This window comes from Xenopus laevis, chromosome 2S, assembly GCF_017654675.1.
Source record: "Xenopus laevis strain J_2021 chromosome 2S, Xenopus_laevis_v10.1, whole genome shotgun sequence".
Classification (NCBI taxonomy): domain Eukaryota; kingdom Metazoa; phylum Chordata; class Amphibia; order Anura; family Pipidae; genus Xenopus; species Xenopus laevis.
In genome coordinates, this window is record NC_054374.1 from 164,292,747 (window position 1) to 164,318,458 (window position 25,712).

Below are 25,712 nucleotides of genomic sequence, written 5' to 3' on the forward strand. Positions count from 1 at the left end.
ATAAATTCACCTGGCACAATTTTGTGGCGAAATTTCGCGTTTCTCGAATATACTGCTAAAATTCTCCAGCCAAATTTCGCAGGCATCAAAATGTTTTGGACGCGCGTCCGGAAAGTCGCTCGCTTCAAAATCGGTGCGCGCCAACACTATTCAGACAACTATTGACTTTAACGCCAGCATCAGCTTGGATGCGGGCGTCAATTTTTGATTTTCACGATTCTTTGTGAAAATGTCAGATTTTCAAGTTTTTTCCATGAAAATGTCAGATTTTCACGATTTTTCCATGAAAATGTCTGAATTTCACAATTTTTCTGCAAATTTTCTGCCATTTTGTGAATTTCGCTGGAAATTCATGAATTTGTCGTCGAAGCAAAACGGGAGAAATTCGCTCATCACTAAATGCGAGTAAGAGCCATGGTCTTATTTCTATGCACCTACCTACAAGGAATTGATCTGTGGGTTCTTCAGAAGTAGGGCCCGAACTGGGAATAAAAAGCAAAAAGACCAAAGATCAACAAAGCTGCAAATAACATGCACCACTGGCATAAATTGGCATAAATGTTAAAAAAAAAATTTGGTGGCCAGCCCCCCCCGTAAAAATTATAAAAAAACATTGGCGGCCAGGGTCTCCTCATAAAAGTAAAAAAGAACCTTGGTGGCCGGTGATTTAAAAATTAAAAACAAAAGACGAAAAAAAACCCAGTGTTCCTTCTTGGCTTCTTTCCTCCGGCTTTTTTTTTCGGTTTCCATTCGATGGCTTTGCTTCAGGTCCCAATCGACTCCCCTCAACAGCTTCTGGCTTCCCTGAACCACATAACAAAAATTAAAGCGGCCCAACTGAGCATTTGCCCACTGGACAGATGGCCAGTCCGGGCCTGTTCCCAAGATGCAACTCAAGAGATAAAATTAACTAACTATTCCCACTTTGCATAGTTTCCCAATAGCACTCATTTCTCACACACATTGGGATCATTTACTATCACAGCACTATGTGAATATTTGGACACAGATTGGCATGTTTTCTCCCCACTATTCAGGGATATCAATATAACTAGTGATGGGCGAATTTGCGCCGTTTCGCTTCGCCGAAAAATTAGCGAAATTCGCGAAACGGCGAAAAATTCGCGAAACGGCGCCGGCGTCTCGTTTTTGACACCGGCGCCCGTTTTTGACGCCGGCACCCGTTTTTTTCGACGCCGGCGCCCGTTTTTTCGCGGCCGTTTCGCGAATTTATTTTCGCTCTGCGCGAATCGCGCAAATTCGCCGCAAATTCGCGCCTGGCGAATAAATTCGCCCATCACTAAATATAACCTGCCAAGATGCAGGAGAAGTCAACGGGAGTTTGTCTTCAGCTATAAAATAACATTTTATATCCATTTTTTTAACACATTCATTCTTTATCTGCCATAATTATTTTTGCCATTGAGATGAAACCATTTCATATCTTTTTTTAAATAAGAAACCAAATTAAAATAAAAACCACAGGGAATAACTGTTGCTCATGGAATGAAACACAATCATGTTTAGTTAAGATCTTCAAGACAAATAGGAATAAATCAGCTTTTTGCTGGACCTGGTGGTGAATAAACATCAAAATAGAGACATTGTGAACACTTTTCTAAGCGTGCGGGGGGCTCTATATAAGTTACAGGCCAAGAGAAGGAACAATGAAAGATAATAAAGGTTGCTGGGGAAGACGTGGACTCAACTGATTGAAGAGTCTAGTTGAGCTGAGAGTTGAAGAAAGAGTTACCTGGTGCTGTGGTCATTGGAGAGCCTGATGTTACATATAGTGGCGGGGGAACCATCTACACCCCTTTGTATTGTGTTGTGCGGTAACATTCCCTAAATTTAGATTTGGGACTAAATGTAAGAGTCTGACTATATCCTGCCTTGTATTGCTCATTGTTCTTACTCAAACTGAACCATCTTGGAAGGGAACCCTGACATCTTGTAGAAAATGACAAATAGTGTACGGGCCAAGGCCAGAAGTTCTTCTATAGTAAAGAAGTTTGCCTACAGCTCCTGTGCATCTGAGCTCACACATCTCCCACACTTTGGAACATGAGGCTTCTTTCCCATTTATGATAACCTAAAGCTTCACTCCAGTGCCATCATTTACATACCCAAATTGCAGTGAATGGTTCCATTTGCAAAGGGCAGAAAGAAGTATGGAACATTGAGCGGAATACAGCGGAACCGGCCAGATGTGGTCACAGAAATGTTTATAGAATTTATCCACCGGTGGGTTTCTAGTCATGTTGCTGTTTGGTCGCAGCAGGAAACATTTAATATTGTGAAATATATGTATAAATTTATTTGTAGAGTGCTGGTAAGGAGCCGTAGTGCCGTACACTGCATAGAAGTTTAATATAAATAAAAGTACAATATATAAAAGTAAGCAACAAGTACAATAAACATACACATTACACAGCCCCATAGAGCTTACACTGTAGGTGGGTGGGTAACTAATATACAAATTGGAGGGGAAAAAGTGCACAAGATAATGGCATTGTCCAACAGGTACCAGGACCAGTGATGGGCGAATTAATTTGGCAGGCGCTAATTTGCGGCAAATTCCCAAGATTCACCACCGGCGAATAAATTTGCGAAACTGCAGAGAAAATTTGGCAGTGAAAAATCAGCATAAAAAAAAAATTCCCAGTGTCAAAAACGAGACAACGGCGTTGTTTTGCAAATTTTTCGCCGTTTCACAAATTTCGGGGGAAATTTGAGAATTTTTCGGCAAAGCGAAATGCACCAAATTCGCCCATCACTAACCAGGACTAGAATAATGTTCTATTGCTCCAAAACGTGGGCTCTTTTTTTTTTTAAGGAGGAATTCAGGGATGGGATCACAGAGGGGAAGGAGCAGCAAGATAGAAAGGTTTGAGGCAAGAGGTGGCAGTGGATTAGGACAATATGAAGAGAAGGTGATTCAAGGATCAGTAACAAAATTTTTTTAAAAAAAGGAAAGGCTTTTAGTACATATTTCCTTATCTAATAGAGGGCACCAGCGTATAACTGATTGCTAACATGATTTTTCTAAAAATTGCCCCTGTCTTCTGGAGTGCGGCCTGGAATGTATCGCTAATTCTCTGTTCTCAGCGTAGACATTTTCTTTAAGGTGATGTAATAAAGATGGCGCTGGCTAACTAAATCTATTCCTCCTCCTGGACAAAAGCAAGTCAGGAAGCTCAGCACTGACAGACTCCTTGTTCGGTTTGTGTGAAGCCATAGCAACCGTGTAGGTTAGTTACTATAGGGGTGCGCATAGTGGTGGGAGGGCTTTGTAGGATAGTGAATGAGCGCTCCTTGTACGTTCTCTCAGCGCAAGCTCAGGAGTACTTTACAATTATTATTATTATTATTATTAACATGTATTTATATAGCGCCAACATATTGTGTAGCACTGTAAAGTAAATGTGATTATACAACTACATCACATGAATTACATACATAGAACATATGGAGTAACAAATATCACAATCAATACAGGTACAAAAGGTGAGGAAGGCCCTATACATAGGCATACAGTCTAAAGGGAAGGGAGTAATACACAAGGTGTGGGAGTGGGCAAGATCGAAGTAAGTGGGTGAGAACTGTGGTGTTGTATGTGGTGTTGCGTTTGGTAGTTAAGCAGAGTGAGGGGAGGCTTCTCGAAAGAAGTGCGTTTTCAGAGATTTCTTGAAAGCAGAAAGGTTGGAAGAAAGTCGGAAAGACCGTGGGAGAGAGTTCCAGAGGAGGGGTGCAGCCCTTGCAAAGTCTTGAATGTGAGCATGTGAGGAGGTAATGAGAGAAGAGTTGAGTAGCAGGTCAGTAGAGGAGCGTAGTAAGCGAGTGGGTGAGTATATAGAGATGAGTTCAGAGATGTAGGGTGGGGCAGAGTTGTGAAGTGATTTGAAAGTCAGTGTCATTAATTTGAATTTGATTCTGAAAGGTAACGGAAGCCAGTGCAGGGATTGACAGAATGGCGAGGCAGAGGAGGAGCGGCTGCTGAGGAGTATGAGCCTCGCAGCAGTGTTCATTATGGACTGGATGCGCATGCACTGCCTTATGGTGTGAACAACTGCACAGAATCAGCAGTCTTGGTCTTGCTGCAGGAGCAGAGAATTCTGTGAATTTCTATCCTGGGACTCAGCGTTTCTTTATACTACAAACACTTGTGATCAGACAAACGGCAGAAAAAAAATGGATTTACAATAAAGTATGACACCACTAGAGGTATGCCTATTAATGAAGACTTATTTATTACTGCACTTTCCTTGACCATTAATATAGAACAGAAAAAAAAACACAAAGACAAATTAAACTTTTAAATCACTTGGGGGCAGATTCACTAAGGGTCGAATTTCGAAGTAAAAAATACTTCGAAATTCGACCCTCGAATTGAAATCCTTCGACTTCGAATATCGAAGTCGAAGGATTTAGCGCTAAACGTTCGTTCGATCGATCGAAGGATTTTTCGTTCGATCGAACGATTAAATCCTTCGAATCGAACGATTCGAAGGATTTTAATCCAACGATCGAAGGAAAATCCTTCGATCAAAAAAAGTTTAGCAAGCCTATGGGGACCTTCCCCATAGGCTAACATTGACTTCGGTAGGTTTTATCTGCCGAACTAGGGGGTCGAAGTTTTTTTTAAAGGGAAAGTACTTCGACTATCGAATGGTCGAATAGTCGAACGATTTTTCGTTCGAATCGTTCGAATCGAAGTCGAAGGTCGTAGTCGAAGGTCGAAGTAGCCCATTCGATGGTCGAAGTACCCAAAAAATACTTCAAAATTCGAAGTATTTTTCATTCGAATCCTTCACTCGAGCTTAGTGAATCGGCCCCTAAGTCTTTATTAAGACTTGCGCTCCTCTTCAGAAAAGGCGACACATTGACGATCCATCATGCAGCGCTCATTTTCCTCCCTGGCTATCTCCTATATGGAAGGCAGGGGGGAGAAATCGAGCGCCGCACGATGGATCACCAGATCGCCTTTTCTGAAGAGGAGCGCAAGCGGAATTTCGGTAAGTTATTTCTTAATAAAGACTTAAAAGTTTAATTTGTCCTTGTGTTTTTTTGTTTTTTTTTCGTTCTATACTAACAATTTTTTTTTTTTTAAATTGATGTTACTGGTCTTTTAAATTTCTTTTTCTGTGTTTATCTTTGGGGACTCCCCAGTAGCTTTTTTTATTGGAAATAGCCTTCTCCACACATCCACAAAGGTTAGTGACTCCCATGCAAGGGGGTTTGAGATTATTAAAGTTTTTCAGGTGAAACACGTTTCCCTTTGATTTTATGAGCAAACAGCTTTGGAGGTGTTTTTAATTTCCGACTGGCAAGGAAGAAACATCAGGTGCCGCACGTATTCCAGTTTTTATAGCTGAAAGTCTCAATTGCTGTGTGTCTGATATGCCGTTTACTGAAGTTACCTTAACAAATCTTGTGGGATAGGAATGTGTTTCAGATGGTTGAATGTTCAAAATGTGATTTTTTTTTTTCAATTGCTGAAAAATCTAAGAAACAATAAGGATGGGAGCAATGAACAGAGACAATGGGGAAATGTTGGAAGGGTTACTGTCTGCTCTCTCTCTCATTTCCCTACAGAAATAGGGATTGGTAGCACTAGATAGGTACCTAATATATAGAGACATGAGGAAAGTGTTGGAAGGGTTACTGTCTACTTTGCTCTCATTTCTCTATAGAAATAGGGATTGGTAGCACTAGATAGGTACCTAATATATAGAGACAAGAGGAAAGTGTTGGAAGGGTTACTGTCTGCTCTCTCTCATTTCCCTACAGAAATAGGGATTAGTAACACTAGATAGGTACCTAATATATAGAGACAAGAGGAAAGTGTTGGAAGGGTTACTGTCTGCTCTCTCTCATTTCCCTACAGAAATAGGGATTGGTAGCACTAGATAGGTACCTTATATATAGAGACAAGAGGAAAGTGTTGGAAGGGTTACTGTCTGCTCTCTCTCATTTCCCTACAGAAATAGGGATTGGTAGCACTAGATAGGTACCTAATATATAGAGACAAGAGGAAAGTGTTGGAAGGGTTACTGTCTGCTCTCTCTCATTTCCCTACAGAAATAGGGATTGGTAACACTAGATAGGTACCTAATATATAGAGACAAGAGGAAAGTGTTGGAAGGGTTACTGTCTGCTCTCTCTCATTTCCCTACAGAAATAGGTATTGGTAACACTAGACAGGTACCTAATATATAGAGAAGCACTATTCCGAAGCATTCTCCCTGAGGGCGCATCAGTGAAGATTCCGAGCCAATTGTTCCTCCCACAAAAATCATTGTTTCTTTATTCCCACAACTGGCCAGCCAGATCCTATCTAACATCAGGTGCCGCACGTATTCCAGTTTTTATAGCTGAAAGTCTCAATTGCTGTGTGTCTGATATGCCGTTTACTGAAGTTACCTTAACAAATCTTGTGGGATAGGAATGTGTTTCAGATGGTTGAATGTTCAAAATGTGATTTTTTTTTTTCAATTGCTGAAAAATCTAAGAAACAATAAGGATGGGAGCAATGAACAGAGACAATGGGGAAATGTTGGAAGGGTTACTGTCTACTTTGCTCTCATTTCTCTATAGAAATAGGGATTGGTAACACTAGATAGGTACCTAATATATAGAGACAAGAGGAAAGTGTTGGAAGGGTTACTGTCTGCTCTCTCTCATTTCCCTACAGAAATAGGGATTGGTAACACTAGATAGGTACCTAATATATAGAGACAAGAGGAAAGTGTTGGAAGGGTTACTGTCTGTTCTCTCTCATTTCCCTACAGAAATAGGGATTGGTAACACTAGATAGGTACCTAATATATAGAGACAAGAGGAAAGTGTTGGAAGGGTTACTGTCTGCTCTCTCTCATTTCCCTACAGAAATAGGTATTGGTAACACTAGACAGGTACCTAATATATAGAGAAGCACTATTCCGAAGCATTCTCCCTGAGGGCGCATCAGTGAAGATTCCGAGCCAATTGTTCCTCCCACAAAAAACATTGTTTCTTTATTCCCACAACTGGCCAGCCAGATCCTATCTGTCCAGTTGTCTGCTCCGGCTGATACCCCATTGGTATGGTTTACGTGCCATCTGAATTCCGCATACCTATCCTTTAGCAAAGCCATTGTTCCAAGCTGGACATCCAGGTACTCAAAAGACCTTGGAGCTTTTCAGTTGACTCCTCTGGTGGCCTTCCCTATGGAATGATGTAAAAGACTTTGTGGCAGCTTGTGCCATCTGTGCCTCGTCTAAGTCCTGCCACTCTCGCCCTAGTGGGCTATTACAATCTCTGCTCATTCTTGCTCATCCTATGGACTTTATTGTCGAATTACCACCTTCCATTGGGAACACCGTAATATGGGTGGTTATTGACTGCTTCAGCAAGATGGCGCACTTTATCCCTCTCTACAAGCTTTCCTCTGCCATTGAACTCTCTCAGTTGTTCATTCAATACATCTTCTGACTCCATGGCTTTCCAGCGGAGATTGTATCTGACAGAGGTTCCCAGTTCGTGTCCAAGTTCTGGCGCTCTTTGTGTATAAACCTGGGTATCGCTCTTCATTTCTCCTCTGCCTATCACCCTCAATCCAACAAGCCAGCTGAGAGAGTAAACAAAGCGCTGGAACAATTCTCAAGAAGTTATGTATCCCTCTGTCTGGACGATTGGGCCGATCTACTTCCCTGGGCAGAATTCGCTCACAACAATGCTTGCCATGCCTCCACTGGAAGATCGCCTTTCTTAACTGTGTATGTACAACATCCTCAAGCTTTCCCTCAGGACTTCATCTTGTCAGTTGTTCCAGCAGCCGATGACCATGCAGCATGTCGGCCATTTGGTCGGCTACCAAAAGCAATTTAGAGAAAAGTTCCTTGTCCCACAAAAAGTATGCTGATCAAGGAAGGTAGTCTTCTCCATTATATAAAGTTGGGGACAAAGTGTGGCTCTGTACGAGGAACATTAGTCTCAAGATTCCTTCCCCCAAATTAGCTCCAAAATTGTTGGTCAATACTCCATTGTGGAGATTGCTAATCCCGTGGCTGTCAGACTTCAGCAGCTTCCCCCTGAGATGCGAATCCCTAATGTGTTCCATGTGTCTTTAGTGAAACCAGCCATCGCTAATCACTTCTTTTCGGAACAGACACCTTCTTCTTCTGTCACGATGGATGATCAACAGGAATACAAGGTAGAGAAGATCTTGGACTCAAGAATCTCCAGAGGGTCCCTTCAGTTCTTGATCCAGTGGAAAGGTTTCGGTCTGGAAGAGTGTTCTTGGGTTAAGCAAAATGATGTCCATGCCCCCCGTTTGGTACAGGCATTCTTCTTGCAGTTTCCGAGCAAACCAAGATGTGGTGGTCCAGTGCCCCCCCCCCTGGGGGAGGGGGTACTGTCAAGAGTGCCCAATGGTGATCCCGTCTCTGTCGGCGCTGCTCCCAATGGCCGCCACATGGGTAGTGGTGCTGGCATCTCATCTCGAGCGCGATGCCGTCACCTGTCCGAAGATTTGAAATAAAAAGACGTAGAGGTCACGGGTTCAATGCCTGATAGTAGGATTTTGTTTCTGCATTCCTGGGTGTTCTATATTTCTTCTTGAATTGGTTCCTGGACTCCAACCTTGCCTGAACCTTGACCTTGCTTCTAATCTGCCTGCCCATTGAACCTCTGCCTGAAATTTGACTTTACTCCTGATCCCTATTGGTGCCGCAAGCTTGGACTTTTAACCCTAAGCTTCCTCCTTGGTCCTGACTACTCCCTACTGGGAGCCAATAGGCCACTGACACCCTTTAAATTTTTGAATTGATAATGTCAGATGAAGCGATTGTGTCAAAACCCGGAAACACCACCAGCACTCGTCATTTGCGCATTAGCTCGCGAGGAAGGAGGAAGTGGCAGCTGTCCCAGCACCACTAGACCACCAGGTATTTTTACATTTTTTCTTAAATTTTTTCCCTAGTTTTGCTAATGACCAATTACTATGGACCTGGGAAGTTCTACTAGACTTTACATGACTTGGGCTCAGAATATAACTTAATTTCAGAGTTATCCTGTGAAAAAAATCTATTTTTATCCCATTATCTACTGCAGGTTTGTGAGACAAGTGAAGGAATATATCTCCTGACAATTCCTTTGTGTTTCGATTATGACTTTCCCCGAACTTTTATTTCTAACTAATGTCAGCCAGAAGAAATACAGATATCAAGAACAGCATGTGATTCAGATGAAAAGGAACTTGGTAATAAAGGTAAGTAATAAGGATTTCCTTCAGCCGAGTCATCTGGAAGACCATCTGCTGTTTAATAATCTCCAAGTGTCAGATGAAGTTCAGTTTTTTGCGTGCAATTGTGACACACCATAGAAAGACTAACACAAAAAAATCAAACCTCAGAAGAAAATCAGAACATTTGTTGACGGATGTCATGCCAGGGCAGCATTGCTCTGGCATATTAACAGTTAACATGGGAAACATTTGGTCTCAGGCTCACAGAGACCCTTGATTACATATCTCACCAGGGGGGCTGTGGAAAGGTGACATCCATATCTGCCTTCTGAGACAGTTTGGAGTCACACCATTTGGGCAAGGAAGCTGGGCCAGTCAGTTCTTTGATTGGTTGATCAAAGAACTAGGGATGCACGGAATCCAGAATTTGGTTCGGGATTCGGCCAGGATTCTGCCCTTTTCAGCAGGATTCGGATTCGGCCGAATATTTCTGCCCAGCTGAACCGAATCCGACTCCTAATTTGCATATGCAAATGAGTGGTGGGAAATGAAATTGCGTGACTTTTTGTCAGAAAACAAGGAAGTATAAAATGGTTTCCCCTTCCCACCCCTAATTTGCATATGCAAATTATGGTTTGGATTTGGTTCGGTATTCGGCCGAATCTTTAGCAAAGGATTCGGGGGTTCGGCCGAATCCAAAATAGTGGATTCGGTGCATCCCTACAAAGAACAGAGCTGTGGACCTATAGCAGCAGGATAGTTAGTAGAAAAATATGGATTATACGAAAGGATCCATATCTTCTGTGTCATAGGATTCACATCCTCATAACTTACATATTGGTTATGAGGAGGTCACATGCTTCCTAATGATACCAAACAGGGCCAGTCTATACCCATCAGTTGGGAGGGATGGTTCCTGGGGGACTGGAACATGCAACCCAATTAGTGTTTGGTATCAATCTGATCGCCCACATATGGATCACAGCCTGCCCATGTTTTTCCAAGCAACTTGTAGATTATGGTGAATGTATTACCCCTACTACTTATTACCCCTGAGGTTGTCAAACTGTCCGACTTCAAGTCCTTCTTTGAGGTCCATCCTTTGGTCTAGGACTCTTTGAAGATCTAACATTTAGTCAGTGCCCCCCCCAACTCATAAAATGATTATAGATATAGGAAAATATTGGTGTTTCTAGAATATCTATGAGAACAAGTGCATAATTACCTCAAGTGATCTTCAAGTTGGATTTCAGGTGTATATTTCACCCTAACTGGCCTTCAGGATGAGACCCACCGGACTGTTCTAAGCTCCCCGTGGGGCAGCCCAACTGCTTAAGAACCAGAGCCTTATTGATTTAAATGGCAGGGAATTTATTACCATTCTGTTGAAGTAATTAAGCCACTTGGCAAGTCTTTAGACAACAACTAGGTCCTGTAGCCAAAGCATTAACATTAGCTGCCCTTTTTGGGTACTGAACATTTTTCATTGATACCCAGAATACATTGGGACAAATGGTTCTTCCATAGGAATCCAACCTCCTGTAATTTAGTAGCCTCATGGTTTCTCCCAATAGTGAATAACCTTGGAGCAGGCTTCATTGGGTGGTCCTAGTTATCATAACTGAGAACCACAGATCTCCAAGGTTCATAAAGAACCTGGGAATATTCATTCTGTTTCCATCTCTGCTGACGCTGAGATTTTTCCTCCCAATAACTGAACTCTCTGTCAGTCGAGTTGGTGGGGCAGGTGATGGAGCACATTCCCAAGGTGATCAACCAAATATCTCATAGTAGAAAACCTATATGTGGTATGTTTGTTAACCCACGTTTGCCTCTCGGGCCAAATAAAATCAAATTATTGTGCTCTTTAGCGAAATACAGAATGTCAGAGACTTCTGGCAATTTTTCCAAATTCTTTTTATTGGACACGGAAGGCAACACAAAATCCTGACCTAATGTTTGTTATAATGATTCTCTGGGGTCACTTCTAATCCATTCTCTCTCCCTTTGCAGCACTGCCAGTAACGTGTAACCATTGCCTAACCCTTCAGAACTTATTGGAGTTCAGTCTGGTGTAGACTTTGGGCTCCCAACCTGGAACTAAACGAAATGAGTCAGTTGTTTGACAGAGGGACAGGAGAGTTTATGTGTCAGATGCAATAATTTCTGTGATGCCGACACGTTTCTCTACTGATCTGAGAAAATGCTCCATTCTGGGATGTTCTATCTGTGAACTAAGCACAATTCAGCAGGAACAGCCCCTAAGTTTGCCCATAGTCTGTACAGAGAGATCCCATAAAACTATGGCAGCATAGGTATTCCCTGTACTAAGCACAATTCAGCAGGAACAGCCCCTAAGTTTGCTCATAGTCTGTACAGAGAGATCCCATAAAACTATGGCAGCATAGGTATTCCCTGTACTAAGCACAATTCAGCAGGAACAGCCCTATAAGTTTGCTCACAGTCTGTACAGAGATATACCATAAAACTATGGCAGCATAGGTATTCCCTGTACTAAACACAATTCAGCAGGAACAGCCCCTAAGTTTGCTCATAGTCTGTACAGAGAGATCCCATAAAACTATGGCAGCATAGGTATTCCCTGTACTAAGCACAATTCAGCAGGAACAGCCCTATAAGTTTGCTCATAGTCTGTACAGAGAGATCCCATAAAACTATGGCAGCATAGGTATTCCCTGTACTAAGCACAATTCAGCAGGAACAGTCCCCTAAGTTTGCTCAAAAAACTACAGTAGAGTATTAACCTGTACTAAGCAGTATTTAACAGGAAATTGCTTCATCCATAGCACAATTACCATTGTAAGAGCAATTAATTGTGTATACAGTTATTTTTATTATAACACACCCAGTCTCCCACTTGCCTCATGACTATAAATTGAATAATGCTCACAAAGTGAAATTGCAGGACCGCTTGTACACAAATCCACAGCTAATGTTGCCTGACACAAACCGTACAGAGAATCAGGCACATTGGATTGTTTAGTAACAGAATAATCTCGCTGGCGCCCACATCAGGCCAATCCAAGGTCAATTGTGCAGAAAGTCACATAAGCAACGAGACAATCATTCCTGTCCGAAGTGACTGAATATGCGATCGGAGTAAATATACTTTGCACGGATCCATGAAAGTGCAGAAGCCCAATGCTTGGAAACTGTACGGCTCCTCCTAATTGCAGCACTGTGGGAAAGAAAATCGAAAATGTGGCCAAAAAGCCCAGTAACAATGGAGTTGTATGCAAGGTTGAAACTGTATTGAAGTGAAGGAAATGAAGGAGAACAGTGAGGTCCAATAAAGGACTGATAATGGAAGTCAGAGTTCACCATTCCCTGTTTTCTGCCTGGCAGGCAAAGTATCGCACACGGGCAATCTCCATGTTTTTTACCAAACGCAGAGTTTTTTTCTCTGAACATGTAAGTACAGGTATGGGACCTGTTATCCAGAATGGTTAAGATCTGGAGTTTTCTGTATAACGGATCTTTCCATAATTTGAAAACATTTTGAAAATTTGAATATTTATCATGTACTGTCTCTTTAAAAATTCAAAGTTTTTTTTTAATAATTCGAATCGAATTTGATCTTACTTCGATTCGAATGATCAAATACAGCCTATTCACCTGCAAAAAAAACTTTGATTTTTTAAAATAGATTTTGGTTGGTCTTTTTTTTATTCAAATTATGTTTTGGGAGTTAAAAAAAAAATTCAAAATTTCACCCTTGATAAATCTGCCTTACTTAGTCTACTAGAAAATCATATAAACATTAAGGGGCACATTTACTATTAATTAACCCTCGATATTCGACCATCAAAGTTAAATCCTTCGACTTCGATATTCGAAGTCGAAGGATTTACCACATTTCATTCGATCGAACGATCGAAGGAAAAATCGTTCCGTCAAACGATTAAATCCTTCAAATCGAACGATTCGAAGGATTTTAATCCATCGATCGAACGATTTTCCTTTGATCAAAAAAAGCTAGGAAAGCTTATGGGGACCTTCCCCAAAGACTAACATTTGTGCTCGGTAGGTTTTAGGTGGCAAAGTAGGTGGTCGAAGTTTTTTTAACGCGACAGTACTTCGACTATCAAATGGCGAATAGTCAACCGATTTTTAATTCGAAACGTTCGATTCGAATTCAAAGTCGTAGTCGAAGGTCGAAGTAGCCAATTCGATGGTCGAAGTAGCCAAAAAAATACTTCGAAATTCGAAGTATTTTTCATTCTAATCCTTCACTCGAGCTAAGTAAATGTGCCCCCATATAAACCCAATAGGCTGGTTTTGCCTCCAATAAGGATTAATTATATCTTAGTTGGGATCAAGTACAAGTTACTGTTTTATTATTACAGAGAAAAATGAAATCAGTTTTAAACATTGGAGTCTATAGCCTTTCTGTAATTCTGAGCTTCCTGGATAACTGGTTTCCGGATAACGGATCCCACACCTGTATATAAGTCAATAAGGTACCAAATAAATTGTTACTGGCCATTCATTATTGTAATACTAGGGGATTTACACAATTACTTGGCAAAACCAAACAACAGAAGTATAATAAAGTGCAAACCAATAAAAGGAACGCAGCAAACAATGAGAAACGAAGCCGCACGTTGCCATGCCGACACAACTCATTCATCGTTACCCCCAGGAAATTGCTGGATTTCCCTGGAAATTCTATAAGAGTGAAATGAGGTTGAAATTAATTTACACGAGCGCATCCAATTACAGTGACTTCCATTGCTCATATTTATTGCTCTAATGCGAATGTTCTGGCAGTCTCTCCCTCTCTCTCCCGCGTCACGTCTTGATCCCATTACTCGCCCTAATTATATGGACGTGGCATCTGGAGTTAATGCTGTGGGGGGGGGGGGAAACTGACTTTTCCCAAGTATTCTTAGTCCCAAACAAAGTATCCCGATCAATAACAGACAGTTTCCAATTGCTTCCACCTGCCACAATGCGCAAATGACAAATTGAAGAAATAAGGCAATTGCTAGTGACGGGCATATCTCTCCCATTTCACAGAAAAATTTGCAAATTTCCTCCAAAATTCACGAAACATTAAAAAAATTCTTGAAAAAATCGTGGAAACAAAAGTTCACGAGAAATTCGGCTGTTTTCACGAACAATTAGTGAAATTCGGACGTTTTCACGAAAAATTCATGAAATTAGGACATTTTTAGGACATAATTGTTTTTTTTCAGGCGAATCAGGTGCAATTTGCACCTAGCATTTTTCAAGTGGGAGTTCCACCACTTTCATCCAATTCACGAGGAATTCTAGTAGAAAGCTACCACCAGGTCTAGGTTGGCAGCAGCTCATGATTCTAGAGCAGCAGCAAGAGCACTGGCTAATGGGCTTCATATATCAGAATGGTCCTCCATGGTAGAGTCCTGCACCGGGTCAGGTGCCTGCAGAATACCGCAAAAAGGTTGAGTTTCAGCAAAAAGTCCCTGATTCCCTGACTGTGTGGGCAGTCCATGAGTAACCTGCCGAGGTGCAAGACTGATCCCTCCCACCTCCCCCCTGTGGTTTTGGTAATTTTCTTTACTTGCCCTGCTGATTTGGTAACTACCTATCTACTATGACATCACTTCCAGTTTTGTGGGTCCCAGGTCAGAAGTTAAATTACCTCTTTGTGGTCTGGTTTGTGTAGCAGGTCTGTGTAGTGGGAAATATTGGGTGGAGGGTCAGCAGGTCTGGGTTAGGAAGGGGTCTGTCCGAGGACTTCTGCAAGACTCCATGGAGCCCAAATCTTTGTTCAGAATATAATTCAATTGAAGCTGAGTAAAGACACATTCAAGTTCAAGCATTTCCTCATATTTCCTAAACAATTTCAGGCTGATCCAGAGGAAGTCAAAAAATAATTTTCTGTAGATGTCTTTAGTTTCCCGACTCCAAAGGAAAACTTCAGTCCCTGCACTGACCTTGTACTATGAGTATTAAAGTCAATAGCTTTGTATATTTTTTAAAACCTTCTTAAAATGATCAAAGGTATTACCAGTTTCAGGAAGAGACTTGCCTTACCTGAGGCTCTACATACAGATGAGTATCATTTGCTGAATGTAATACAGTTTCGCTGTATCATGGCACCTTTTCATACATGGGAAATTTCAAACCTCCTACCTCCATACACAGCAAATACTGGAGGTTTCTTACTCCTTCAAAGCAGAAGCAGGAGACACCCTACTTCATACACATAAAGCACTGTACATAATAAAAACATTAAAAAAACTAGAAACAAGACCTAAAATAAGCCAAAAATTGTTCCTCTGTATGGTACAGACTCCATCCCTCCTAATCATTCCCATCATGTTACTGTTTATCTATGGTCTTGGTCTATGGGTTTCCGGATTTCTTTTCCTCATCAGAAATAATATTGAATATTTACCTTGTGATTTAATTGGCAGCAAAAAGTTCAAATGTTTCCATGCAATATTCTCAACGTTTATCAGATGCCAAGACAATGGGTTTCGTTCCTTCATGTTTCTTTGCTTCTATCAGTTGCTCAGTCCTCAGTCCGACGTGTTTACTCTCGCAATCAGCCCGTGTTTACACAATGAGCAGGAAAAAGAAAAACCTGATTATTAAAATGCGAATTGAGAAAGAATAAATCAGACGTTGAAGAGAATCCAAAGACAATTGAGATAATGCCAAAGATTTTTTGTTGCCGTGAGTTGGCATATTTTAAGTGGAATTTTGCTGAGGTTTGAGCAAATTTGTAGTCCTCAAACTGTTGTTCATGTTGCATGGTTGAATAATATGCATTGGACATCTCCACATCAGTTCTATAATCCATTATTTATCATGTTTTATATATGGATAGATTCAAAGACAAGTAACTGCACAGTGCCAAGCAGATGGGAGGAAGTCCTCCTCTCATATAAGGCCACGGATGACATATTGACCAGTGGAATATACTAAAATATACGAGAAAGTGTTCCTTGAGTTGGGTGGGTGGACACATAGGAAGAAAACTAGGGGGGTGATCGATTAAAGGGATACTGTCAAGGGAAAAAATTTTTTTTTCAAAATGAATCAGTTAATAGTGCTGCTCCAGCAGAATTCTGCACTGAAATCCATTTCTCAAAAGAGCAAACAGATTTTTTTATATTCAATTTTGAAATCTGACATGGGGCTAGACATATTGTCAATTTCCCAGCTGCCCCTGGTCATGTGACTTGTGCTCTGATAAACTTCAATCACTCTTTACTGCTGTACTGCAAGTTGGAGTGATATCACCCCCTCCCTTCCCCCCCCCCCCAGCAGCCAAACAAAAGAACAATGGGAAGGTAACCAGATAAAAGCTCCCTAACACAAGATAACAGCTGCCTGGTAGATCTAAGAACAACACTCAATAGTAAAATCCAGGTCCCACTGAGACACATTCAGTTACATTGAGAAGGAAAAACAGCAGCCTGCCAGAAGGTACAAGTCACATGACCAGGGGCAGCTGGGAAATTGACAAGATGTCTAGCCCCATGTCAGATTTCAAAAGTGAATATAAAAAAATCTGTTTGCTCTTTTGAGAAATGGATTTCAGTGAAGAATTCTGCTGGAGTAACACTATTAACTGATGCGTTTTGAAAAAAACATGTTTTCCGATGACAGGATCCCTTTAACATCAGTGTTGGACTGGAATGCCAGGGGCCCAACATAAAACCATAGACCATTGGCCCACTCTCCCACTCAACTATTCTTCTTCCTCTTCTCAATAAATCTCTTTATACGCCTAATCTCTTCTCTTTAAATACTATAATCTATTCATTCATATATTTACCTTCTTTTTTTCCCATACAGGTATAATGCTTAGAAGCCGGAGGGTCCACTGGGTGTTTTCCTGATATCCCGGTGAGCCAGTCCGACATTGATTAACGTCAAAGATTAACATTCAAATTTTATCAAATTCCAGGTTTTTCTGAGGTTGAACAACTTAATTTAAGTTGTCCAACCTCAGAAAAACCTGGAATTTAAATTCAAAATTTTATCAAATTCAAGTTTTTGAGATTTTCAAATAAATGTCGAAAAGTAAAAACTGAAAAATCAGTCAGCTAAAGGCTTCAACTGTCAGCTTCTGTATTAGTTAATTGATGGTGTATTTAAGTACAACAGCTTTTATTGCCCAAATTTCATATTTCAATAAATTAAAAAAAACCCTTGTTGGCTCCACCATCCCAGACCTGCTTCCCGCTCCACACTCTGCCAGAATTTGTCAATCAGTTTTATCATTTGTACATTGTTTGTGTAGATATTTAGGGGCCGATTCACTAAATTCGAGTGAAGGATTCGAAGTAAAAAAACTTCGAATTTCGAAGTATTTTTTGGGCTACTTCGACCATCGAATGGGCTACTTCGACCTTCGACTACGACTACGAATCGAAGGATTCGAACTAAAAATCGTTCGACTATTCGACCATTCGATAGTCGAAGTACTGTCTCTTTAAAAAAAACTTCGACCCCCTACTTCGGCAGATAAAAGCTACCAAAGTCAATGTTAGCCTATGGGGAAGGTCCCCATAGGCTTGCCTAAGTATTTTTGATCGAAGGATATTCCTTCGATCGTTGGATTTAAATCCTTTGAATCGTTCGATTCGAAGGATTTAATCGTTCGATCGAAGGAATAATCCTTTGATCGTAAGATCGTAGCATTTGTGCTAAATCCTTCGACTTCAATATTCGAAGTCGAAGGATTTCAATTCCTAGTCGAATATCAAGGTCTAATTAACCCTCGATATTCGACCCATAGTGAATCAGCCCCTTAATTTGTGCTGTGGGCAAAAGAATTTATTTTGTTTAAAAAAAATGGCGGAAAAAAAACCCCTTGCAACAGACGTGTTTCGCGCACTTCAAATGTTTGTCCTTAACTATTTCTTCAAAGCTGAAAATTATTTTCTGATGTCTTCATTCAGCGGCAGGTTAACAGGGGAGGAAAAGGAAATTCATTACAATTTGAGCAGAAATGTTGACTCCAAAAAAAAACAAAAAAACATTGGGAAAGTCTTGAGAGTTCACACGTCATGTTTCACAGTGTCAGCTCAGCTGTGCCAAACTCTACATGGAGATCTTTGATATTAACTGGTTTTGCCAGTTTGTTTATTTTGAATGAGTGCCTTGTGGTCAGTTAGGAATATTTTGCCTTTTTTTTAAGGGAAAAAAAAAAAGTTCAACATTTTCCAACAACGATGCAGAATCCAAGTGTAGTCCAATAATCCCGTTGGTATCTTGTGTTAATTATGGTTTGTTTCAGCAAAGTGATGGGAAAATTGATTTGTAATTAGCCAGTGACTTAAAGAGATTAACAGGGTAAGTGTTGTTTAGATTCTGAATAGAAGATTTCAGAGCACAGGGGATACAATTTCTGGAAGGAATTAAACACTCTCAGCCCTACAAGTTTGTCAGATTTACATTCCAAGACCCTGAAACTGCTACTACATTAAATACGTTTGGAAAAAAAGGCAAAGCTAATCAGATAGCAAAATGTGAAACATTTGAGAAGATCACTTTGCTCCCTACGAAGCTTTTGGTGCTTGGAAAAATTTGGTGCTTCCGTGATTAAAGGAACAGTTCAATGTGAAAATAAAAACTGTATAAATACACAGACTGTGCAAAATAAAAAAAGTTTCTAATATAGCCAAAAATGTAATGTATAAAGGCTGGAGTGAGTGGATGTGTAACATAATAGCCAGAACACTACTTCCTGCTTTTCAGCTCTCTAACTCTGAGTTAGTCAGTGACTATAAGGGGGGCCACATGGGACATAACTGTTCAGTGAGTTTGTAATTGATCCTCAGCATTCAGCTCAGATTCAAAAGCAACAGATATGACCCATGTGCCCCCCTCAAGTCTTTGATTGGTTACTGCCTGGTAACCAATCAGTGGAAAGCAAGAGAGCTGAAAAGCAGGAAGTAGTGTTCTGGCTATTATGTTACACATCCAGTCAATCCAGCCTTTATACATTACATTTTTGCCTAACTAACTATATTAGATACATTTTTTATTTTGCACAGTCTATTTATTTACCCAGTTTTTATTTTTACACTGAACAATTCCTTTAAGACTAGTGATGAACGATCTGTGCAACTGGGGCAAAAATTTGCTTGGACATAAAGAGGTGCGAAGGCAAAAAAGTCATGAGACAAAAAAATTTACCATAAGAAAAAAAACTCGTTGACTTAAATGCATTTGGACAAAAGTCGCGAGACAAAAAATTCGCCACAAGAACAAACGCCCATTGACTTTAATGCATTTGGACAAAAAAGTTAGAGACAAAAAAGTTGCCTTAAGAAAAAAAACTCGTTGACTTAAATGCATTTGGACAAAAGTCGCGAGACAAAAAAGTCGCCACAAGAAAAAATGCCTATTGACTTTAATGCATTCGGACAAAAAAGTCACGAGACAAAAAAGTCGCCATAAGATAAAACACCTCTTGACTTTGCTTTTGAACTGAAATATAAGTTGCTCACATAAAAAATGTTTTACTTCAATGCGTTTCTCGTATTTTTTAGCTGTTTCGTGAACTTTCTATCAGACTGGGAATTAAAATCCTTCGACTTCGAATATCGAAGTCGAAGGATTTAGCGCAGATAGTACGATCGAACTATCGAAGGATTATTCCTTCGATTGAACGATTAAATCCTTCGAATCGTTCGATTTGAAGGATTTCAATTCAACGATCGAAGGAATATCCTTTGATCAAAAAAACTTAGCCAAGCCTATGGGGACCTTCCCCATAGGCTAACATTGACTTCGGTAGGTTTTAGATGGCGAACTAGGGGTTCGAAGTTTTTTTAAAGAGACAGTACTTCGACTATCGAATGGTCGAATAGTCAAACGATGTTTAGTTTGAATCCTTCGATTCAAAGTCGTAGTCGAAGGTCGAAGTAGCCCATTCGATGGTCGAAGTAGCCTAAAAAACACTTCGAAATTCGAAGTTTTTTTACTTCGAATCCTTCACTTGAAGTTAGTGAATCGGCCCCTTAGGTTCCCTGGACATTTGTAATAAAAAGTGGTAACTTTACGCATTTGCACCAAAATTTATAATAAAGACGTCCATACAACTTTAAATTACCCGCCGTATGCAAATTGACCTAAGCGCAAGATCACTAGAGAATTTTCGCTAGGCACAAATGAACGCTAGCGCATCTTCACTATGAAATGCTCGCACAGCCGAAGTAACGCTGGTGAAAAGTCGCCAGTGTTCGGCACCCAGGGCGCAACTTCGCATATTAGTGAATTAGCGTAGTGGTAGTGAATTTGCACCTGGAGAAGTGGTGCGATGTGTGCAAAGCGGTCGCTGGCGACAATCGCCCTTTAGTAAATCTGCCCCTAGGTCTATATAATTCAGAATGGATGAAAGTTGCTCAGTGGCGTAACTAGCGCACAGCTGAACCCGCATAGAGGTCGGGGAGGGTCTGGATGACTGGAGTCTGCTGTATGATTCCAGCTCCCCTGCTGTAAGCAATGCAAGCGGGTGGTAGCAGAGGTGGGGGGAGCCATGTGGCCAGCCCTGGATTTCTTTGTAGGTCATCCCCTTTCCAGCGCGCACGTCCCCATTATGCGGCTGGGCGGCATGCCGCCCTATTTTTTGCCGTCCTAGGCCCGGGCCTATGCGGCCTTGACGCAAATCCGGGCCTCCATGTGGCTAAGAGTTTGAGCGCTCCTACTCCCAAATGTGACCTGGCCTTCAACCTTTACGCCACTGAAGTTGCATCTAGCATTGAGGTTGAGCCACTTCCAGAGTGTATTCAATTGATTGGGTTCACATCTTGTTGCTTAGTGATGTAACCCACTGCTCCAGGGTAGTAGATTGAGGGGTCCCTTGCGCAAATAGACGTAGTTGTTGCCATTCATCAGAAGAGGGAGGACAGACACATGGCAGCAATGTAGACTACAGGACCCATCAATATGAGCTCTCCATTCCATTGAAAAACAAAGAAACGTCAAGAAATTCTCACAACAAATTAAAGTCTATGGGCAACATTTTGTTCAAGGCGGAATTTTTGGAGCAAAGTACTGTGGGCGACTTTTTTTCTCTTCTGCAACTTTTTTGTCTAACGCTCCACATTTTGGACATTAGGACACTAGGAACCTTATTTGTCAAAATCAGAATTTTTCTGATAATTTTATTAAAAAACAAACTAGAATCCACAATTTCACCTTATTTATTGTTTAAAAAGCATGATTTAATCAGATCAGGGTAAAACTCAATAAAATCAAGCAAAAATCCGAATCGTACGTTTTATTCAGATTTTTTTTCAGGCTTTTTCCCGAAAAGCCTACATAGTTCAATTTTCAGGCTAATTCCAGCGCAGATCACAGAGACTTCCAAGTAGGATAGGGACCTCTCCCATTGACTTCTATACAACCTCGGTAGGTCTGAGATGGTGGATTTTTGGATTCTGACTTTTTCCATCCTCGGGTTATAATAAATAATAAATCTCGAAAAATTAGAGTTTTTGTTTTCCATTAAAAATTCGGATTTTATCGTAAAAAAAAAAAAACAACAAAAAACAAGTAGAAAATCATAAAAACATTAAATAAACACAATAGGCTGGTTTTGCCTCCAATAAGGATTAATTATATCTTAGTTGGGATCAAGTACAAGCGACTGTTTTATTATTACACAGAAAAAGGAAATTATTTTTTAAAAATTGAATTTTTTGGGCAAAATGGGTTCGATGGGAGATGGCCTTTCCATAACAACTTTCTGCATAACAGGTTTCCGGATAATGGATCCCCTACCTGTATCTCTGCTGGGATGGTGCTACCATTGGTGCATTCTTGGTCCCCTGCTGCAAGTCATGTCTCTGTTCTGAGTTACAACTTTACATTCCCAGATATTTGCACTTGGTCACAGTTGGGGGCCGATTCACTAAGGGTCGCATATCGAGGGTTAATTAAGCCTCGATATTCGACTAGGAATTAAAATCCTTCAACTTCGAATATCGAAGTCGAAGGATTTAGAGAAGATAGTTCGATCGAACAATAAAATCCTTCGAATCGAACGATTCGAAGGATTTTAATCCAACGATCGAAGGAATATCCTTCGATCAAAAAAGGTTAGCCAAGCCTATGGGGACCTTCCCCATAGGCTAACATTGACTTCGGTAGCTTTTAGATGGCGAACTAGGGGGTCGAAGTTTTTTTAAAGAGACAGTACTTCGACTATGGTCGAATAGTCGAACGATTTTTATTTCGAATCCTTCGATTCGAAGTCGTAGTCGAAGGTCGAAGTAGCCCATTCAATGGTCGAAGTAGCCCAAAAAAAATGTCGAAATTCGAAGTTTTTTACCTTCGAATACTTCACTCGAAGTTAGTGGATCGGCCCCTTAATGTTCAAAGAGGATTTGTAAGTAAAGGGCACATTTCCAGCTCTGGTTGATCTACATTCTTACCCCCCTAGACACCTTACCAAGAACGGGAAAACAGCAGGCTTGTACTAATATACGAGTCTATGCAGGTGTGGGATCTGTTATCCAGATACCCATTATCCAGAAAGTTCCAAATTACGGAAAGGCTGTCTCCCATAGACTATAATCAAATAATCCAGATTTTAAAATTGATTTCCTTTTTCTTTGTAATAATAAAACAGTAGCTTGTACTTGATCCCAACTAAGATATAATTAATCCTTATTGGAGGCAAAACCAGCCTATTGGGTTTATTTCATGTTTACACGATTTTCTAGTAGACTTAGGGGCAGATTTATCAAGGGTCGAAGTGAATTCGAGGGAATTTTCGAAGTAAAAAAATTCAAAATTCAAAGTAATTTTTTGGATACTTCGACCATCGAATAGGATACTACAACGTCGAATTTACTTCGACTTCGATTCAAAGTAAAAATCGTTTGACTATTAGACCATTCGATAATCAAAGTACTGTCTCTTTAAAGAAAAACTTAGACTTCAATACTTCGCCAAATTAAAGCTGCCGAAGTGCTATGTTAGCCTATGGGGACCTTCTAGACCATTTTTCTAAGTCTTCACACATCGAAGTAAAATTGTTCGATCGTACGCTAAAATCGTTCGAATAGTTTCATTCGAACGATTTCACTTCGATCGTTCGATGGGCATTGGGAGTTGCGCAGCTTAAAGCGTTGGCGGCATCTTCACAAATTCCGGAGGTGGGAATTGACACTCGTTGTGTCTTTTTTGAACTCTGTGTTAATTAGAAGAAACATTGTCCATTAAAGTTTCCAAATAAAGAAGAAGTAAAAGAAGTTTTTTTTGTTGTTGGAGACAGTTCAGTCGGGTGCAGGCGGAAGAGGCTAAAGATTGTGATATTAATTTAGGATGAATTTCAGATGTTTATGGAAGAAATTTCCCACATGTTTAAAACAATTTAAAACAACTGAGTGGCCATAGGTAATAAAAGCTCCTAATAAACTTACAATACACATATGTTCATAATACACAAGAGCTACGAGTCACTTATATTATTGTAACTTATAAAGACTTATACTTTATCAGGCTCTCAGTTATAACTATTGCTGTATAATACATGAGTGATAGTCTTGTGCCTTGAAGTCCATCCTCAATGACTTTTAATATCCTTATGATTTACAGTAGGGGGTACATTATCCCTTATAATACATGAGTGATACTCAGAGTTCCCTGTATAACTCAGCCTGCAGCCTTGTGCCTTTATATGGTCACAGAACAACCCCTCAGTGACTTCTAATATCCTTATCATTTACAGTAGGGGGTACATTATCCCTTATAATACATGAGTGATACTTAGAGTTCCCTGTATAACTCAGCCTGCAGCCTTGTGTCTTTATATGGTCACAGAACAACCCCTCAGTGACTTCTAATATCCTTATCATTTACAGTAGGGGGTACATTATCCCTTATAATACATGAGTGATACTCAGAGTTCCCTGTATAACTCAGCCTGCAGCCTTGTGCCTTTATATGGTCACAGAACAACCCCTCAGTGACTTCTAATATCCTTATCATTTACAGTAGGGGGTACAGTATCCTAAGTGATACTGACAGTTTCCTAAACTGAATACTTTTACACTTTGCCAGAGCTTACAATGACCCTTAAAGAAGTTTATTCAAGGAAATATCCTTTTAAATAGTTATTGTGCAACTTCTAATCACAACAACATCTTTTATTTCTGTTAGCAACAGAAAGAATGCTGCTAAGAGATTGTTTATCACAGGGCTGTATAAGTCTTACAGAGGAAAGTGAAAGCCGCCCTGGTTGGCCTTTATTTATTATCTTATTTTATAAGTGTATCCGGCGAGATTTCAATCGAACTGTTGCAAATAGAACCCAGATTTCCATGATACGCTTCCGATGAGGAATGACCCTCTTAAGTCTATATAAATAGTTTATTTTCAATCTCTTTCTAAAATGATTTCAGTGAAACTCAAACAGGACCATTTAGCAAGAATAAGATCCAGAATGTGAATGTCAAGCAAAATTGCAACCGCTTTCTGCAAAGGACACACCTGTTCTTCATGGCCTTTGTGGAAGAGGTAGAGCTGGGCCTTCCCTGATTACTTTGCCCACTTATTAGCAGCTGATTCTCTCGTTGGTATCACAGCATTTTCCCCAGTATGAGTCAAGTACATTATGGGGCCGATTCACTAACTTCGAGTGAAGGATTCGAAGTAAAAAAACTTCGAATTTCGAAGTGTTTTTTGGGCTACTTCAACCTACTTCGACCTTCGACTACGAGTTCGACTTCGAATCGAAGGATTCGAACTAAAAATCGTTCGACTATTCGACCATTCGATAGTCGAAGTACTGTCTCTTTAAGAAAAAACTTCGAACCCCTAGTTCGCCATCTAAAAGCTACCGAACTCAATGTTAGCCTATGGGGAAGGTCCCCATAGGCTTTCCTACGTTTTTTTGGTCGAAGGATAATCCTTCGATCGTTGGATTAAAATCCTTCGAATTGAACTATTTGCGCTAAAATCCTTCGACTTCGATATTCGAAGTCGAAGGATTTTAATTCCCAGTCGAATATCGAGGGATAAGTAACCCGCGATATTCGACCCTTGATGAATCGCCCCCTAAATTTCTGCCATATTGTGTCTCTACTACAAAACCTTGGAAAGGGGCAAATACAGGTGTTGGCGAGGCTTTTGGGATGTGGAGGAAAGCTTAGCCCCAGCGGAAAGAACGTTCTCTTGGACATGTCCTTTTACAAAAAGAAATATTCTATGTACACTTGACAGACTTTAATTAGTATATAAATTTCATGGCACTAGCTCCCTACCAGGGGCCTATCGGCTCCTAGTGGAGAAGTCCGGACCAAGGAGGAAGCTTAGGGTTAAAGTCCAAGTTTGTGGTATCCAAAGGGTTCAGGCATAAGCGTAGTCAAGTTCGGCAATAAAGCAGGCAGCAAGGATCAGAATCAGGGTCTAGCAGAGGATCAGGAATCCAGGAAAAAACTATTTAGGAAACCCAGGAACACAAGTCAGCAATTCCTCGTGACCTTTTATTTTCAAATTTCGAGCC